The sequence below is a fragment of the Schistocerca serialis genome, chromosome 4, assembly GCF_023864345.2.
Source record: "Schistocerca serialis cubense isolate TAMUIC-IGC-003099 chromosome 4, iqSchSeri2.2, whole genome shotgun sequence".
NCBI classification, from domain to species: domain Eukaryota; kingdom Metazoa; phylum Arthropoda; class Insecta; order Orthoptera; family Acrididae; genus Schistocerca; species Schistocerca serialis.
The window spans coordinates 158,130,373-158,148,187 of record NC_064641.1 but is presented as its reverse complement, the minus strand read 5'-3'; the positions used below and the strand labels follow the sequence as shown (position 1 = coordinate 158,148,187).

Below are 17,815 nucleotides of genomic sequence, written 5' to 3'. Positions count from 1 at the left end.
AATTGTAATTCCTAGGTATTTAGTCGAATTGACAGTCCTTAGACTTGTGCGATTTATCGTATACCCAAAATTTACCGGATTTCTTTTAGTACCCATGTGGATGACCTCACACTTTTCTTTGTTTAGTGTCAATTGCCACTTTTCGCACCATACAGAAATTCTCTCTACGTCATTTTGTAATTGGAATTGATCGTATAATGATTTTACTAGACGGTAAATTACAGCGCCATCTGCAAACAATCTAAGGGGGCTGCTCAGATTATCACCTAGATCATTTATGTAAATCATGGACAGCAGAGGGCCTATGACACTAAATTGCGGAACGCCAGATATCACTTCTGTTCTACTCGATGATTTACCGTCTATCACTACGAACTGTGATCACGAATCCAGTCACACAACTGAGACGATACTCCATATGCACGCAATTTGATTAGTAGTAGCTTGTGGGGAACGGTATCAAAAGCCTTCTGGAAATCTAGGAATATGGAATCGATCTGAGATCCCTTGTCGACAGCGCTCATTACTTCATATGAATAAAGAGCTAGCTACATTGCACAAGAACGATCTTTTCTGAATCCGTGTTGGTTATACAGTTTTTAATCAAGGACTGCCTTTACTGTATGCAACATATCGTGAAAAACAGTATTATGCTACATGAACCTGTTTTGTAACATCATTGCAGTTGCTGTTCTACTAACTTACGTTCTCCAAAGAGTAACACATCTGCCTTCTCTCCGTCAGTGTGTATTCTACTCATACATATTGTCAACGGAAGACAGTTGACTGAATGACCGCTGTTCATTTTCCATGTGCTTACTTTTGTTTATCCTCAACGCCGGCAGCGGGCGAGCTACGTCACCTAGGGTACCTGCACTGTATGCTAGAATACAGGAGTCAAATGCACTTTCGATGTTACGTTTTTAACAACGTATGCTTAACACAAAGATGATATGTTTATGAATACGTCTTGAGGAGAGGTAGTAGATTACCGAATGGAAAATACAGGGCGCTGCTTAAAGAAAGTATACTGCTTGGGACGTGACCTACCGGCAGAACCACCTTCAGTTCTCGGAGTCTCATAGTGCTAATTTTGTTGAATAGTTGTAACACTGATATTACGCGAAAACTTTCAATAATTTTCACCACACAGCATTTGACTATTAAGATTTTTTCTAGTTTTATTGTCACTGTAAACCGTAAGATGACCAGCAGTTTTGACAGGAAGCAATTGTGTGCAGGTAGACACTTCCACATTTCTACTAAACAGTTTGGCAGTGCCAAGTCAACCACAGTGGACTTTTGTCTACAATGTCTCACAGTTTAATATCAAAGGTAGCTTCCAATTACACAGTAAGTTTGACTATGATATACAACAACGCGCAGATATGTAGATAGTTCACACTGAGCAGTAAAAACAGTATAAACATGTAATAGTCTTGCAGTATTATACGATTGATGGATATGCGCGAACTTTTTCAGAAAGAGATTTGCAAAGTAAAGATACGATAGACTAGATTATATGACGTTAAAGCTTTGACTGCTGGCCTCTGATTTTGATACATTCAGAATGACAATTATTGACTATATGAAATAAAATCGTTGTTAACTTCTGAGCGGTTTGCGTTAGGACGTTCAAACTGCACGATTGACCGCGGGGCATGATGGAAATTAGTATACGCTTGCGTACCAGCTTTGTCGTTGATTTAGCGACGAAGCCCGTTTCGTTTGGATGGGTTCGTCAATAAGCAAAATTGGCGCATCTGGGGGACTGAGAGTTCGAATTTCGCGATCGAGAAGGCTCTTCGTCCTTCGTGGTGTGGGATGTCCAGTCACGGAATAATCGGTGCGATATTCCTTGATGGCACGCTGGCTACCAAACGGTACGTGTAGATTTTGGAAGATGATTTCGCCGCACGGGGTAGCCACGCGGTCTCGGGCGTCTCGTCACGGGCCGGGCGGCTCCCCCCGTCGGAGTTTCGAGCCCTCCCTCGGGCATGGGTGTGTGTGTGTCGTCCTTAGCGTAAGTTAGTCTAAGTTAGATTAAATAGTGCGTAAGCTTAGGGACCGATGACCTCAGCAGTTTGGTCCCATTGACCTTACCACAACTTTCCAAAGATGATTTCATCCCCATTATCCAAAGTGACAAGATGTGGTTCATGCAAGACGGAGACTGATGTCCTGGAGGAGCACTTTGAGGACCGCGTTCTGGGTCTAGGGTACCCGGAGGCCACTGGCAGGGGCCTCGATAGACCGCCATATTCTCCGAATCTGAACACATGCGACTCCTTTCTGTGGGACTGAACTGAAGACAAGGTGTGCAGCAATAACCCCCAAAATCAATGCTGAGCAGAAAACAATCATTCAGGAGGTCATCGATCATCGACAGAATCGATGTTTCGACACTTCAGCGGGTCATGCACAATTTTGCTATTCGTCTGCGTTAGTTCATCGCCAATGATAGCAGGCTATCGAACATGTCACAACCCAAATCTGAGTGTCTGTAGTGACGTTTACATGTTGAATAAAGTGTGTGCCGTCGTAGATTGTAATTTCAATTTTTTTTAATATAGTTCAATAGCTGTCACACTGTATCTGTTTCGTGTATGATGGCTCGACCGGAACTTTCCAATAGTTGTCGTCATCACAATATCCGAGCCCAGGCGGACTATTTTGAGGTAGAGGTCGGTCTCAGAAAGAATGGGGCAATAACATAATGTGATTTCGGAAGCAATATAACGTCTCGAAAAGCGGCTAGGTTTGATTTTGCTAATTCAGACGGGCTATATGTTACAAGCAGCACTGGGTTCAACAAGTACTGTTTGTAGTAGTTTAGAAAAATGCAAAACGTCATGAAACCATTTCATACATTCGCGTTGGGAATAACCCATTTTTAGATTTATAGCCATCGACGAAAAATTATCCAGGTTCTTTATTAATGTCCTAAACGGTAAGTGAAAGTTGTGTTCTGATTCCGAAACATTAGAGCAACAAAAGTACAATGGTCAAAGCTGGAATCTTACACGTATGATGGTACAAAAGGGACATATTAGAACTGTAATCAAAATTATTTCGTAAGTTAATTAGTTTCACAGAAACTGAAATACGTTATCCTAAGATTGGAATGCCAGTCTTCCTATTGAGTGTTGTCAACATGCTCCACTAGACTGAAGGCTCGGTCAAAGATTCCTATCTGGTATTGTAGTAAAGTTTTCAGTCGTTAATAACATTCAATTAAGACGATTTTCGACAAAAGCAATTATGCTTATGAAATCGGTATTTTTAACAGAAAAGCCTGAATAATGAATTTCAGCGAAACAAATTCTGGTTAAAGTTTTGATTGTTTCACGTACGTACTACAAAATGGTTCAAATGGCTCTGAGCTCTATGGGACTTAACATCTGAGGTTATCAGTCCCCTAGAACTACTTAAACCTAACTAACCAAAGGACATCACACACATCCATGCCCGAGGCAGGATTCGAACTTGCGACAGTAGCGGTCGCGTGGTTCCAGACTGAAGCGCCTAGAACGGCTCGGTCACACCGGCCGGCGTACGTACAGCACATGTGCTTTCTAGATGCTGTAATTTAGAAAGTTAACAATGAGTAAAGATAATAATTAATTTTGTTTCAGTCATCGCTCTTCTCACTGGTTTGATGCGTCCTGCCACGAATTCCTCTCTTTTGCCAACCTCTTCATCTCAGAGTAGCACGTGCAACCTACGTCCTCAATTATTTGCCGGATGTATCCCAGTCTCTGTCTTCCTCTACAGTTTTTGCCCTCTACTGCTCCCTTTAGTACCATGGAAGTCATTCCCTCATGTCGTAACATATGGCCTATCATTCTATACCTTCTCCTTGTTAGTGTTTTCCACGTGTTCCTTTCCTTTCCTCTGCGATTCTGCGCAGAACCTCCTCATTCCTTACCTTATCAGTTTACCCAATTTTCAACATTAGTCTGTAGCACCACATTTCAAATGCTTCGATTCTCTTCTGTTCAGGTTTCCCCGCAGCCCATTTTTCACTACCATACAATGCTGTGCTGCAAACGTACATCCTCAGAAATTTCTTCCTCGATATAAAGACCTATTTACGATACTGGTACGCTTCTCTTGGTAAGGAATGCTCTTTTTCCCAGTGCTAGTCTGCTTTTGATATCCTCCTTGCTCCGACCGCCATTGGTTATCTTGCTGCCTAGGTAGTAGAATAATACTTAATATGGATGCAGTAGTACCAAGTGGAGGGTGTCAGCCTGCTCTGTTTCACGCTGTTCATATCTTCGTAAGGAACAAAGACACAAGAAAGAGAATCATACCGGTTAATGCCTCCCTTGTAGATTGTACTGTATTGTATGTTAACCAGGGACCTAGAAACGACGGAGAGGCTCCGTCTCCGTCGCAGCCGCAGTAGTCCACAACCCCACGACGGCCACCGCTGTCCACTTCACCCCTCCGCCGCCCCACACCGAACCCAGGGTTATTGTGCGGTTCGACCCCCGGTGGACCCCCCAGGGAACGTCTCACACCAATCGAGTGTAGCCCCCTATGTTTGCGTGGTAGAGTAATGGTGGTGTACGCGTACGTGGAGAACTAGTTTGCGCAGCAGTCGCCGACATAGTGTAACTGAGGCACAATAAGGGGAACCAGCCCGCATTCGCCGAGGCAGATGGAAAACCGCCTAAAAACCATCCACAGACTGGCCGGTTCACCGGACCTCGACACAAATCCGTCGGGCGGATTCGTGCCGAGGACCAGGCGCTCCTTCCCGCCCGGAAAGCCGTGCGTTAGAACGCACGGCCAACCGAGCGGGCCTCCCTTGTAGATAAACATCGTTTGCATGATAAATTTTTGCCAGGAGCAAAATTAAAAAGAAAATAATTATTTTGGGTTTTCAAGATGAATGGAAAACCTCGTGTAGATTTCCCACTCTTGCGGAGCACACAAAGCGATTACGCAAATGTGTTGCTAAACACGACCGCAACTTTCCCCATCGTAATGTGTACGGTGCCTGTAATCCGCACATATCCATAGAGTGCACGCTGTTTTGCGGGACTCCGCTCTCCTGTTGTCTGTTGGCTGCGCTGGACACAGTGACGATCGCTCACCTGAGACGGGCAGGGCTGCCAACCCCTGCAGTAAAAAGAAGAGAGACACGCAGGGAGGCGGCGGTACAGGCTCGCTACAGCGCACGGGCAACAATACTTGTCGCGGGCAGAAATTTCACGGCGCGTCGCATTGTGGGGCCACAAAGGCACGCGGCCCGTGCACACAATGGGCGCGCCTTGCCCCGGCCGCTTATCTGCCTAACGAGCTGCCTGGCCCCATTGTCTCAATCGCGGCGCGGGCTCGTTAAACCAATTAATGAAACATCCTCGGCCGCTAATGAGCCGCAAGCGAGCCGCCACGCCGGCCATCCGCCCGCCCGTGCTGTACCACTGCCCACCACAATGGCAGCCAAACTTTTCGTGCCGGGGGGGGGGGGGGGGGGAGGGAGGGGGTTACAGCTAGCTAGCGATGCCCCCTGTCTGCGGGCTCTGGCGTTGCGTACAGCGGGAAAGCCCGCCAGGTGATACGGCAGCGTCAGGTGCACTGCTGCTGCGCAATACGCCCGTATCTGGCAAGGCCGTGACTCGCGTAACAGTCACACTGTACCGTGTTACAACTCCTGTTGGGATGTGGTAACTGAAGCTCAAATAAGCTCAGACGCCCATGATAGCAGAATACTTGTTTCTACTATAGTTCATTAAAATTGGTGGCAGTTTGCACTGCAGTAGAGGGAAGTGCCCCAAACTGGACCTCAATTTTGTTTCTGCATTTTTAAAAACTGCAAATAGTGAAACTCATACTATAAAAATACACTACTGACCATTAAAATTGCTACACCGAGAAGAAATGCAGAATATAAACGGGTATTCATTGGACAAATACACTCCTGGAAATGGAAAAAAGAACACATTGACACCAGTGTGTCAGACCCACCATACTTGCTCCCGACACTGCGAGAGGGCTGTACAAGCAATGATCACACGCACGGCACAGCGGAAACACCAGGAACCGCGGTGTTGGCCGTCGAATGGCGCTAGCTGCGCAGCATTTGTGCACCGCCGCCGTCAGTATCAGCCAGTTTGCCGTGGCATACGGAGCTCCATCGCAGTCCTTAACACTGGTAGCATGCCGCGACAGCGTGGACGTGAACCGTATGTGCAGTTGACGGACTTTGAGCGAGGGCGTGTAGTGGGCATGCGGGAGGCCGGGTGGACGTACCGCCGAATTGCTCAACACGTGGGGCGTGAGGTCTCCACAGTACATCGATGTTGTCGCCTGTGGTCGGCGGAAGGTGCACGTGCCCGTCGACCTGGGACCGGACCGCAGCGACGCACGGATGCACGCCAAGACCGTAGGATCCTACGCAGTGCCGTAGGGGACCGCACCGCCACTTCCCAGCAAATTAGGGACACTGTTGCTCCTGGGATATCGGCGAGGACCATTCGCAACCGTCTCCATGAAGCTGGGCTACGGTCCCGCACACCGTTAGGCCGTCTTCCGCTCACGCCCCAACATCGTGCAGCCCGCCTCCAGTGGTGTCGCGACAGGCGTGAATGGAGGGACGAATGGAGACGTGTCGTCTTCAGCGATGAGAGTCGCTTCTGCCTTGGTGCCAATGATGGTCGTATGCGTGTTTGGCGCCGTGCAGGTGAGCGCCACAATCAGGACTGCATACGACCGAGGAACACAGGGCCAACACCCGGCAGCATGGTGTGGGGAGCGATCTCCTACACTGGCCGTACACCACTGGTGATCGTCGAGGGGACACTGAATAGTGCACGGTACATCCAAACCGTCATCGAACCCATCGTTCTACCTTTCCTAGACCGGCAAGGGAACTTGCTGTTCCAACAGGACAATGCACGTCCGCATGTATCCCGTGCCACCCAACGTGCTCTAGAAGGTGTAAGTCAACTACCCTGGCCAGCAAGATCTCCGGATCTGTCCCCCATTGAGCATGTTTGGGACTGGATGAAGCGTCGTCTCACGCGGTCTGCACGTCCAGCACGAACGCTGGTCCAACTGAGGCGCCAGGTGGAAATGGCATGGCAAGCCGTTCCACAGGACTACATCCAGCATCTCTACGATCGTCTCCATGGGAGAATAGCAGCCTGCATTGCTGCGAAAGGTGGATATACACTGTACTTGTGCCGACATTGTGCATGCTCTGTTGCCTGTGTCTATGTGCCTGTGGTTCTGTCAGTGTGATCATGTGATGTATCTGACCCCAGGAATGTGTCAATAAAGTTTGCCCTTCCTGGGACAATGAATTCACGGTGTTCTTATTTTAATTTCCAGGAGTGTATATTAAACTGACATGTTATTACATTTTCACGCAATTTCGATGCATAGATCCTGAGAAATCAGTACCCAGAACAACCACCTCTGGCCTCAATAACGGCCTTGATACGCCTGGGCATTGAGTCAGAGCTTGGATGGCGTGTACAGGTACAGCTGCCCATGCAGCTTCAACACGATACCACAGTTCATCAAGAGTAGTGACTGGCGTATTGCGACGAGCCAGTTGCTCTGCCACCATTGACCAGACGTTTTCAATTGGTGAGAGATCTGGAGAATGTGCTGGCCAGGGCAGCAGTGGAACATTTTCTGTATCCAGAAAGGCCCGTACAGGACCTGCAACATGCGGTCGTGCATTATCCTGCTGAAATGTAGGGTTTCGCATAGATCGAATGAAAGGTAGAGCCACGGGTCGTAACACATCTGAAATGTAACGTCCTCCGTTCGAAGTGCCGTCAATGCGAACAAGAGGTGACCGAGACGTGTAACCAATGGCACCCCATACCATCACGCCGGGTGATACGCCAGTATGACGATGACGAATACACGCTTCCGACGTGCGTTCACCGCGCTGTCGCCAAACACGGATGCGACCATCATGATGCTGTAAACAGAACCTGCATTCATCCGAAAAAATGGCATTCTGCCATTCGTGCACCCAGGTTCGTCGTTGAGTACACCATCGCAGGCGCTCCTGTCTGTGATGCATCCTCAAGAGTAACCGCAGCCATGGTCTCTGAGCTGATAGTCCATGCTGCTGCAAACGTCGTCGAACTGTTCGTACAGATGTTTGTTGCCTTTCAAACGTCCCCATCTGTTGACTCAGGGATCGAGACGTGGCTGCACGATCCGTTACAGCCATGCGTATAAGATTCCTGTCATCTCGACTGCTAGTGATACGAGACTGTTGGGATCCAGCACGGCGTTCCGTATTACCCTCCTGAACCCACCGATTCCATATTCTGCTAGCAGTCATTGGATCTCGACCAACGCGAGCAGCAATGTCGCGATACGATAAACCGCAATCGCGATAGGCTACAATCCGACCTTAATCAAAGTCGGAAACGTGATGGTACGTATTTCTCCTCCTTACACGAGGCATCACAACAACGTTTCACCAGGCAACGCCGATCAACTGCTGTTTGTGTATGAGAAATCGGTTGGAAACATTCCTCATGTCCGCACGTTGTAGGTGTCGCCACCGGCGCCAACTTTGTGTGAATGCTCTGAAAAGCTAATCATTTGCATATCACATCATCTTCTTCCTGTCGGTTAAATTTCGCATCTGTAGCATGTCATCTTCGTGGTGTAGCAATTTTGATGTCCAGTAGTGTATGTAGTACCGAGTGGTTATAATTAAAGTTGAACTTTCAAACCGCTGTAGAAATAACACCACTGGTCAGAATGACGTCAAATCGCAACGGAATATTATGGGAGAAGGGGGAAAAAGTACGGCAGAAGAAAAATAAATAGTTACAAAATGTAGAAATAGATGACGCTTTAAGCGTCACAATTTAATAGTGGTCGATTACAAGTGACAAATTAATCATACAACAGTGCCTAAGGTAAACGTTTGACGTTGAACTGTACTACTCAGTGTGCATTGGTGCACAGGTGTGATATAACATCGGATGGGAAAAATCGGCTTTTAATAGTCCTGAGGCCAAAAACCCCATAAAAAGCATCGGTCAAAATCAAATCGGATTATTAATTTCCGTGTGACTGGCGCAAAACATGTTCAGTATGCTGTCCACCGTTTTCTGCAACAAGTTGAAATCGAGAAACAGCATATTCCGCCACTGATCGAAGTGTTTCTGGGGTCACGTTCAGAATGTCAGAATGTGTTACGCAATGCATGCCTTCAAATGGTTCAAATGGCGCTGAGCACTATGGGACTTAACATCGGAGGTTATCAGACCCCTAGAACTTAGAACTACTTAAACCTAACCAACCTAAGGACATCACACACATCCATGCCCGACGCAGGATTCGGACCTGTGACCATAGCAGTCGCGTGGTTCCGGACTGAAGCTCCTAAAACCGCTCGGCCACCGCGGCCGGCTGCGTGCCTTCAATGCAGTTAAGTTTGCAGTCGTAACACTGAACAGAACATTTTTCAGATAGCCCCACGGCCAGAAGTGACACGGATTAAGATCAGGTGTTCGGGACGGCCAGGCTGTAGGGAAATGGCGGCTGATAATTCTAGCATTTCCGAAATGGCGCTCCAGCAGCTGCTTAACTGGATTTACAATGTGTGGAGGTGCGCCATCTTGCATCCACACATCCACGCTGTTAGAGAGCTCGAAGGCCGTGTTTGTGCAAAAGACACTCCAAGCGCTTATCAGTGACGGTACAGGTAACAGGAGCGAAAGCACCTGTCTCTTCGAAAACATGTGGCCCTATGATAAATCATTCCCTAAACCCGCACCGCACAGAGACCTTGTCAGGATGAAGTGGTACTGGTTGATTTGCGTGTAGATTTTCCGTTGCCCATATTCGACAATTATGTGTATTGAAATATCCTGGCAGATGGAAGTGGGCTTCGTCTGTCCACAGAATCTTCCACGGCCAGTCATTGTCCACTTCCATGCGAGCAAAAAATTCTAAAGGGAAGGTCTCTCTTGCTGGCAGGTCAACAAGAAACATCTCGTGCACATGGGTAGCAAAGAAGGATGTTTCGTAGGATTTTACGCACCGTGCTCACGGGTATGTCCAATGTTCAGGCAATTATCCGTGCACTACACGTTTGAAAACTACCACTCGTGTCCCCATGCACTGCTGTGGACACCGCTTCCTCTGACATCGAATCAATTCGTTTCCTTTCTCTACCAAGTTGCACACCAAAAGAACCCGTCTTTACGAATTTCCGAATCATTTTCTCCAGACCCATGGCAGTCATCCGACTAACGCCTTTTTTCAAACCCTACAGTGTCTGGAACTTCTGCAGAGCGACTTGTGCACAGTCATCATTCTTGTAATACAGCTTTACAAGCAGAGCACAATCCTGCATTGAAATAGTCGCAAACGCGAAAGCAGGAAAAGCCGTGTGGCGTCGTGTTTATACCAACTTCAATGGGTCGTACGCATGACAGGTGTTTTCAAATGGCTCTGAGCACTATTGGACTCAACTTCTGAGGTCATCAGTCCCCTAGAACTTAGAACTACTTAAACCTAACCAACCTAAGGACATCACACACATCCATGCCCGAGGCAGGATTCGAACCTGCGACCGTAGCGGTCTCGCAGTTCCAGACTGTAGCGCCTAGAACCGCACGGCCACTCCGGCCGGCCAGGTGTTTTCATTTACGTATTCCGACACATACAGCGCCATCTATTGATCAATTTTCACACTATATTTTTTCTCTACCACACACGTTCCCCCTTCTCCGACAATATTCCGTTGCAATTTGACGTCATTCTGACCGGTGGTGGTATTTCTACAGCGTTTTGAAAGTTAATCTTTAATTATAATAACCCTGTATTTAATTTGTAATGTTTTGTACCATTCACATTCTACTCTTGGAAAAAGTACTGATAAGTTAATTTAAAAAAATTAAAGAATCTCAACGTGTACGAGAGTTTGCAGAATATTTGCTAAAATCGAATTAGCGTCCATCTTGGTTACTGTGTGGTTCACAGTAGTGACAAGCCTTGTTTGTATCAAACCACAACTCAAATTTACACCTAGCGACTGGTTTCAACGCTAACCAAAGGTATGAAACTTTATTTATTTGCAATAACGATATGCAGGGTGGTTAAAATGAAACTGGCCTGGAAAACATTTCATGTACGATAAGATAAGCAACCCAATTTAAATAACCTACTCCCAAGGTGGATGATTTACGCTGGGTTGTCTATCTTAAGGTGCATGAAATATTTTCCGGGCCAGCTTTACTTCTCCTACTATTTATAAAATTCCTGACAGGCTTCTTTCATTCCGTTAGCAAAGATTACAAGATGAGCAGTTCAGCCCCGTCCCCCTTGCAAGGAACCTGACCGTAATCCGAAGGTAGGTCTTGTATGACTTGGTTATAGCTTCAGTTGGCAGGTGCTTTCCTCTAGAGTATATCTGCATGGATTCAAGCTACAACTTTTTCGATTTCTCTGAAATAGGGGTATCTTACCCCCACTGTAGGATTTGCGACTTAAGTCGTAAATGAATATGTTTGGGAAGTTTTAGAATTGTGCATATTTTTACTTCTTAACTCCCTTCCCACTTCCACCAACACAGTAGGTCTGGTAGCCACGCATCAGTCTCACGGCATTCTATTCGATGTAGTAATATGAGGTTGAAACTACTACAGGTGTTAGCTGTAGCTGTTAGCTTCCTGCCTTACACCAGGGATATCTCCAGCCCCATAGTATTCTTTTAGGGGACGCAGGTTTCGTCATGACTTTGCTCTAGGTTTAGACATCCACTTATATCAGGGTTAAACGATAATTAATGCATCCACGCGCTGTATTCATTATGAAGTTGCAGTACTGTCACGCAGCGACCTTCTACACGTTTCGTGGAGTTTCTACTTGAGTCTCAGATAACCGCGAACTATTGCTTTGTTTAGTTACGTAGTTGTTGTGGACGAAATGGAACCGTGTAAGTAGAGCTGGCCACTGCGTCTGCATCAATGTGCTGCCATCGAGTTCCTAGCAGCACAAGGTGCAACTCCTGTTGAAATTCACCGACGAATAAAAGCAGTTTATGATAATAGCTGTGTGGATATAGGCGCTGCGCGAAGCTGGGTAAACAGATCAAAAGCTGAAAGACTTCAGACAATGGAATTGTGTTACCAGCAAAGAGTTGGGCGACCAATCTCGGCAACCAGTGACCTATCCATAACAATTATCTAACTCGTTATATAGAGACTCTAAGCTATAAACGACCACCTCATGAGAATTCGTGGACGGGGGGAGGGGGGAAGAGAATGCTTTGTTGCAGCTACACAACTCGCCCACACATTTCACGCACTAGCATGGAGGAGCATAGGAGACTAAAACTCACAACAGTGCTGCATCTGCAATGCATATTTGACGCTCTGTGATATTCACCTGTTCTCTAAAATGAATGGACGTTAATGAAGACGTCGTCAGCGGGTTGAAGAAACAGAAGGTGCAGTTCTTCCGTGTTAGCTTCATGAAACTTCTTTATCGTGTATCCAACAACCTGGCGACAGTGTTGAAAAATGAAGCTATTCACTAAAGTGAAAATTGTAAGTAAATTTTCACTGTTTCTCTTGTTGAAATCTTCGCATCAAGTCAGGCGTATCGTTCATAACAGAATTACTTATCATTCATACTTCGTATTATATTTAAAACCAAGAAGGAAGTTAATCATCAGTGTTGACTTCTCATAGAGATATTTATACCAGGAGGTCCCAAGTATCTTCTCATGTTCCACCACTGCGTTCGTGCAACGTCGGAACAGCAAACGGTAGTGCTATTTCAATGGAATTCAAGGGACGTCATTTTCACCATGCTCTTAATTTGCATGAGTGTCTTATTATTTTTTTAAACCAACAGCCTGGTGCAAATGATGTTGTTCTTTGAATTTATTGATGCCGTGATCCTCCCAGAAGACGTCGACTTCAACGCAAGTATAAAATGTTATTAGCAGAAGCCTCGTGGAAATATTGATGCCTGGGATGTTTCGACGCAGCCATGAGTCATGAAATATTCACGGCCTATTTGCCGAAAACGGTATGCCCGTTAATCAATAACACGAGCATTGGCTGCAATAAACTTTATAGTTGGAGGTGATGTGCTCACAATTTCTCATTGTCAGTAACATTTCAAATATGATCAAATTTCATCGAAGTGTCTGATAATTTGCAATTTGAGATTCGTTCCGTTATACAGTATACTGTTCAAGGAAAGGACGGTTACAGCGGGCGACCTAATGGACGATGCCGATTCATCAGAGAAATTTTAAATGCAGAGTATATAACAATACGCGTCAGAAACTTTATGGATTTATTCTTGACGTTACGAAACGTTCATATCAACGTGGTTTTGAGAAGCTTTCGTTATGGGGAATGAAAGAAATTCCTCGTAGTCGCACCTGATTGTGTAGTTAACCTCAGAAGTGCTCGTTCACTCACCTTCTTGTTTGCAATTGGTCGTGGCATTTGTTTTGTATCGTGTTGTTGTTATTTGCTCTACTTTAGAATAAGTTCTATAATAGCACATCACAACGATGTAATCAGTCTCTGAACTGACGGATATGCACTACATGTACGGCCTAGTAGATGGGAACGCAGAACGTCACCTTTATAGTGGGCGCTGTACCGAGAAGCAGCTACCTTACACAAGAACGATTGTACGACTAAATCAGCGCTCCAAGATACAAAGAGAGTTGCAGATATTGGGAGACCTTGCGGTGTACGAATGCATGAACCTGAAGAGCGGGATCTTTGTACTGTGTAAGAAACTCCATCAACTAGTGCAAGGAGAACTGCGAGAAGGGAAGGTGCCAATCACGTGACGACTTGGAACATTCTGCATGAAAATCGTCTGTGCCCATATCACCTTCAATGGGTGCAAGGATTAAATGAGGCAGACTTCTAGCAAAGAATAACTTTCTGTCAACGCGTGTTATGGCAGTGGCCTTTGTTTCTGCGGTTCTTAGCATGTGATATTCCCCGATAAGGCTGGCTTTCAAGTGAAGAGATCTTCAGTCATCATAACAATCAGATGTGGGTGTATATAAATCTCATGAAGCGTGACAAGACAGACATCAACTGAGTTCAGACTCAGTGTGTGGGGTGATATGATTCTTGACCATCTCATTGGCTCCTACCCCTACTTCTTTCCACTACATCATACTTGACAAACATATCTGCAGTTTGTAAGACCTGAGATGCTCTCATGATGCTCCACCTCACTTTACACGGACAGTTACCGAACAGATGGACGGGTCAAGGGTGACCCACTGCATGGTCTGTCCGATAGCAAGGTTCGAGTCCAGTGAACTTTTTCCTTTGGGTACATTTAAAATCCTTGGTGTTTTCAACTCCGATACACAGTGTCGATGTTCTGAGGGATGATACCCGAAACGAATTTGACCAAATATGTCACACATGAGGGGTTTACCCCACTGTAGAGGAAAGTATGGAATACAGGCCCAGGGTATGCATGGAAGTAGGAAGTGGTCATTTCAAGCAGTTCCTGTAAATTTGTTTGGTAAATGCATCATTTTTGAGCCATGAATAATAAAACCTTCCATATACATGTAACTGTATTTGTGAAACGTATCATGTGTCATTAATAGCCCTAACATTCATACCTCCTTAACGAAGGGTTTTTGGACACATTTTCACATGAACTTTTTGAATGTTTATTGAGGCTATTTTATATTTTTAACAACATGGTCACACGATCATTTCACAATGCCATAGCCGGTATCGAGCAGAAAGAAGTCATCCTCAAACTAAAAGCATATAAAGTGTTGCTGGCAACCCAAAGGAAACAGCTTGTAGCATATGACATTAGTTTGAAGATGTTCTTTCCTGCTCTGAACTGAATATGACATTGTGAAATGCTCCTATGGCTGTGTCGTGAAAACTTTAGTGAATAAAAGATTATACAGACCTGCCTATCTCACTGAAGTACAGGAGGATGGGAAAAAATTATAAGGCAACTTACGTGTTTAATTTCCTTTCCATTGTTCGTCGTATCAGTCATTTCCGGTCTATTCCGCAGTGGTTTATTTGTTTATGTATATTTATTTATTTATTTATTTGAGTCATGAGTCTTCTGACTGGTTACATGCGGGCGAAATCCTTTCCAGCGCCAATCTCAACTCAGAGTGTAACTAGCACCTTATGTCCTCAATTATCTGCTCGATGTGTTCCAATCTATGTCTTCCCTTACAGTTTTTAACCTCTACAGCTACCTCTAGTACGATGGACGTTATTCACTGATGTCTTAATACAGGTCATATAATCCTGTCCCTTCTTCTTGTCAGTGTCCGGTTCTGCGGAGAACCTCCTCATTCCTTATCTTATCAGTCCACCTAACTTTCAACATTCTTTTGTAGCACTGCCCATCGTTCACTATCGTACAATGCTGTGCTCCAGACGCATGTTTTCAAAAATTTCTTCCTCAACTTAAGACCAGTAGGGTTCTCTTGGACAGGTATGATCTCTGTTTCTGTGCTACTGTGCTTTATACGACCTCCTTGCTTCTTCCGGCATGCGTCATTTTGCTTCGTGATCTCCAGCTTTGAGCTTATGTTTCTAGCTATTTTCATTTCGACTGCTTTTCATTACTTTTGTTTTTTTTCCGCCTTGTTTTCAATCCATATTCTATACTCATTAAACGGTTCGTTCCATTCAACATATCCTCTAATTCATCTCCACTTTTACTAAGGATAGCAATACCATCAGCGTAACTTATCACTGATACCCCTTCACCCAGATTTTTAGTCCCACCCTTGAACCTTTCTTTTATTTCAGTCAAAATGTTAATGGTACTTTCTCTCCTGTTTCAGACTAAGCAGAAGGCGGCATCATCTCCCTCGTACTCGGTAAGTTGAAAGTAACTGAACGACCTCGTCAGCGGGCGCGTGTCGGCATTTCAGTATGAAGCGCTTTAGAAGTAAAATGAATGCCGAAGTAATTATAACATCAAAATGTCTCAAGTAATTACAGAAGTTCTAACGTTATCATGTTCAGTCGTTTAAATTTTTCTGTTACTATTGTCCTTATTCTCCTTAAAGAAAGAAAAACAGGAAAGAAAAAAAAAATTCACTCGTAATTAGTTTTTAAAATAACAAAGAGTAAATTGCGTTTCCCGTGGAAAGAAGTCTTTTCTCGTGGAATTTAAAATAGATTTTGAATTATACTGGCAGATGCTAATGTTTGAAAATAAGCCTCAAAGGACCACGTTTCAAACTGAGAAACCGAGTCTTATGATTAGTGCCGTGACTTACAAGCCAGTCGGCCTAAGTAATTACGAACGTAGGTGCACAGCTCAAAATTTGCTATACTTTTGTGACATTCCGGTCGTTCAAATTGTAATTAGTATCGATAATCATCTTACTTATAATATAAGCAAATTTAATTGTAGCTGCCTTTAGAGAATGGACTGACTCTGATTGGTTGCGAAATACTTAACATTTCGTCAGATGTAATGAATGTCTTTATAGCAGTAAATCGTATCAACTGAAACTTCAGATCTATATCAGATACTGAGCATCTGTGTGCAAAATTACTGAAAACAGCATAAATATTGACTAGAGAGCCTGGGTTTTGTAAAATGCAAACGAAATGGCGAGCTCATTCAGTACTAGATATTTGCATGTGCTCTGTAATAAACTGAAACGTCCCCTTAGAAAAATTATAAATGACTGTGCTTAAACTGACACACAATATTTTTAGCGCAACGCAGTCTGACTTTCAATAATGCCTACAAAAGAATGGCCCTGACTAACAATAGCCTACACCTTTCATGAATCACTTACCTCACAAAAATCTTCGTTACTCGAACTACTGCAATACAGCGAGCGCCACTATTGCCAGCTAAATAAAAGATTCAAACTACTGAAGGCACTAACTACTGATAATCATAGTCAGCTAATGAAAGATTTTGATAGAGAACGAACAATGTATTTATCTTAATAATGTTCCAAAGTCATCATATATATATATATATATATCAGTTCATGATATCCAATATTACAAATTTACTATTTCTGATGGACACAATCCTGATCGCCCGCTCTCAAAATTCTGCCATTTGTCTCCCCACATCCACCACTGCTGGCGGGTCACCTCCAACTGCGCAATGCTACGCGCGGTTCACACCCAACTGCCCAACACTACAATGGCGAATATTCCAACAATGCCAACCAGCTACAGACTGCACACAGCACAGCCAGTGATTTTCATACAGAGCGCTAGGTGTCCTTATCAACATAAAAACCTAAACAGCCTACTTACAAAACACTCAAATACCACTAGTTTTCCTCGGATTCGCCTCGATTCGTTTAAGTTGTTCTTAGTGTGCGCAGTTTTTTTTTTTAGTTTCACAATAACGCTTTTTGCGCTTCCACAAGACTGAGGGAGATGTTAATGACCGGCTTCCGTATTTACTACCATTTTCTGGTCTTAGTAAAACTGTTTATAAGAGTTACTTGTTGAAATTTGAATCTGAAGCATTGTAAATGGGAACGATATAGTTAAAATTCATGTCCCTTTTACTATCCTTACCCTCGCGCTTAGTGCAGCTACTGCATATATAATACATCTGCAAACGCTACCGATTTACATCCCAAGGAGCACCTGCGGTCTCTACGACAAGCTTTACTGACTGTCAAAAAAGTGAGCAGACATGCTCGGAGATTGTTTATCTTTCACTAACTGTGTTAACACTGTACGGAATACAAAAGTTATTAACTAAAGTAACTAACGGAACACTGCACCCGAAAAGAATCTACGTAAATCATCGCACGCTTCTCTGCGCGCGCGCACACACT

The 17,815-nt window shown here is 44.7% G+C and overlaps 1 protein-coding gene across 1 annotated transcript in view; it reads left to right on the top strand.

The window, feature by feature from the left end:
* The window catches only part of LOC126474331 (atherin-like), a gene marked incomplete at its 3' end in the record, with an annotated part of 424,794 nt that overhangs the window by 296,617 nt on the left and 110,362 nt on the right, over positions 1–17,815 (top strand). The window contains exon 3 of the mRNA XM_050101798.1: positions 15,830–15,865. The remainder of the gene's footprint in view (positions 1–15,829; positions 15,866–17,815) is intronic.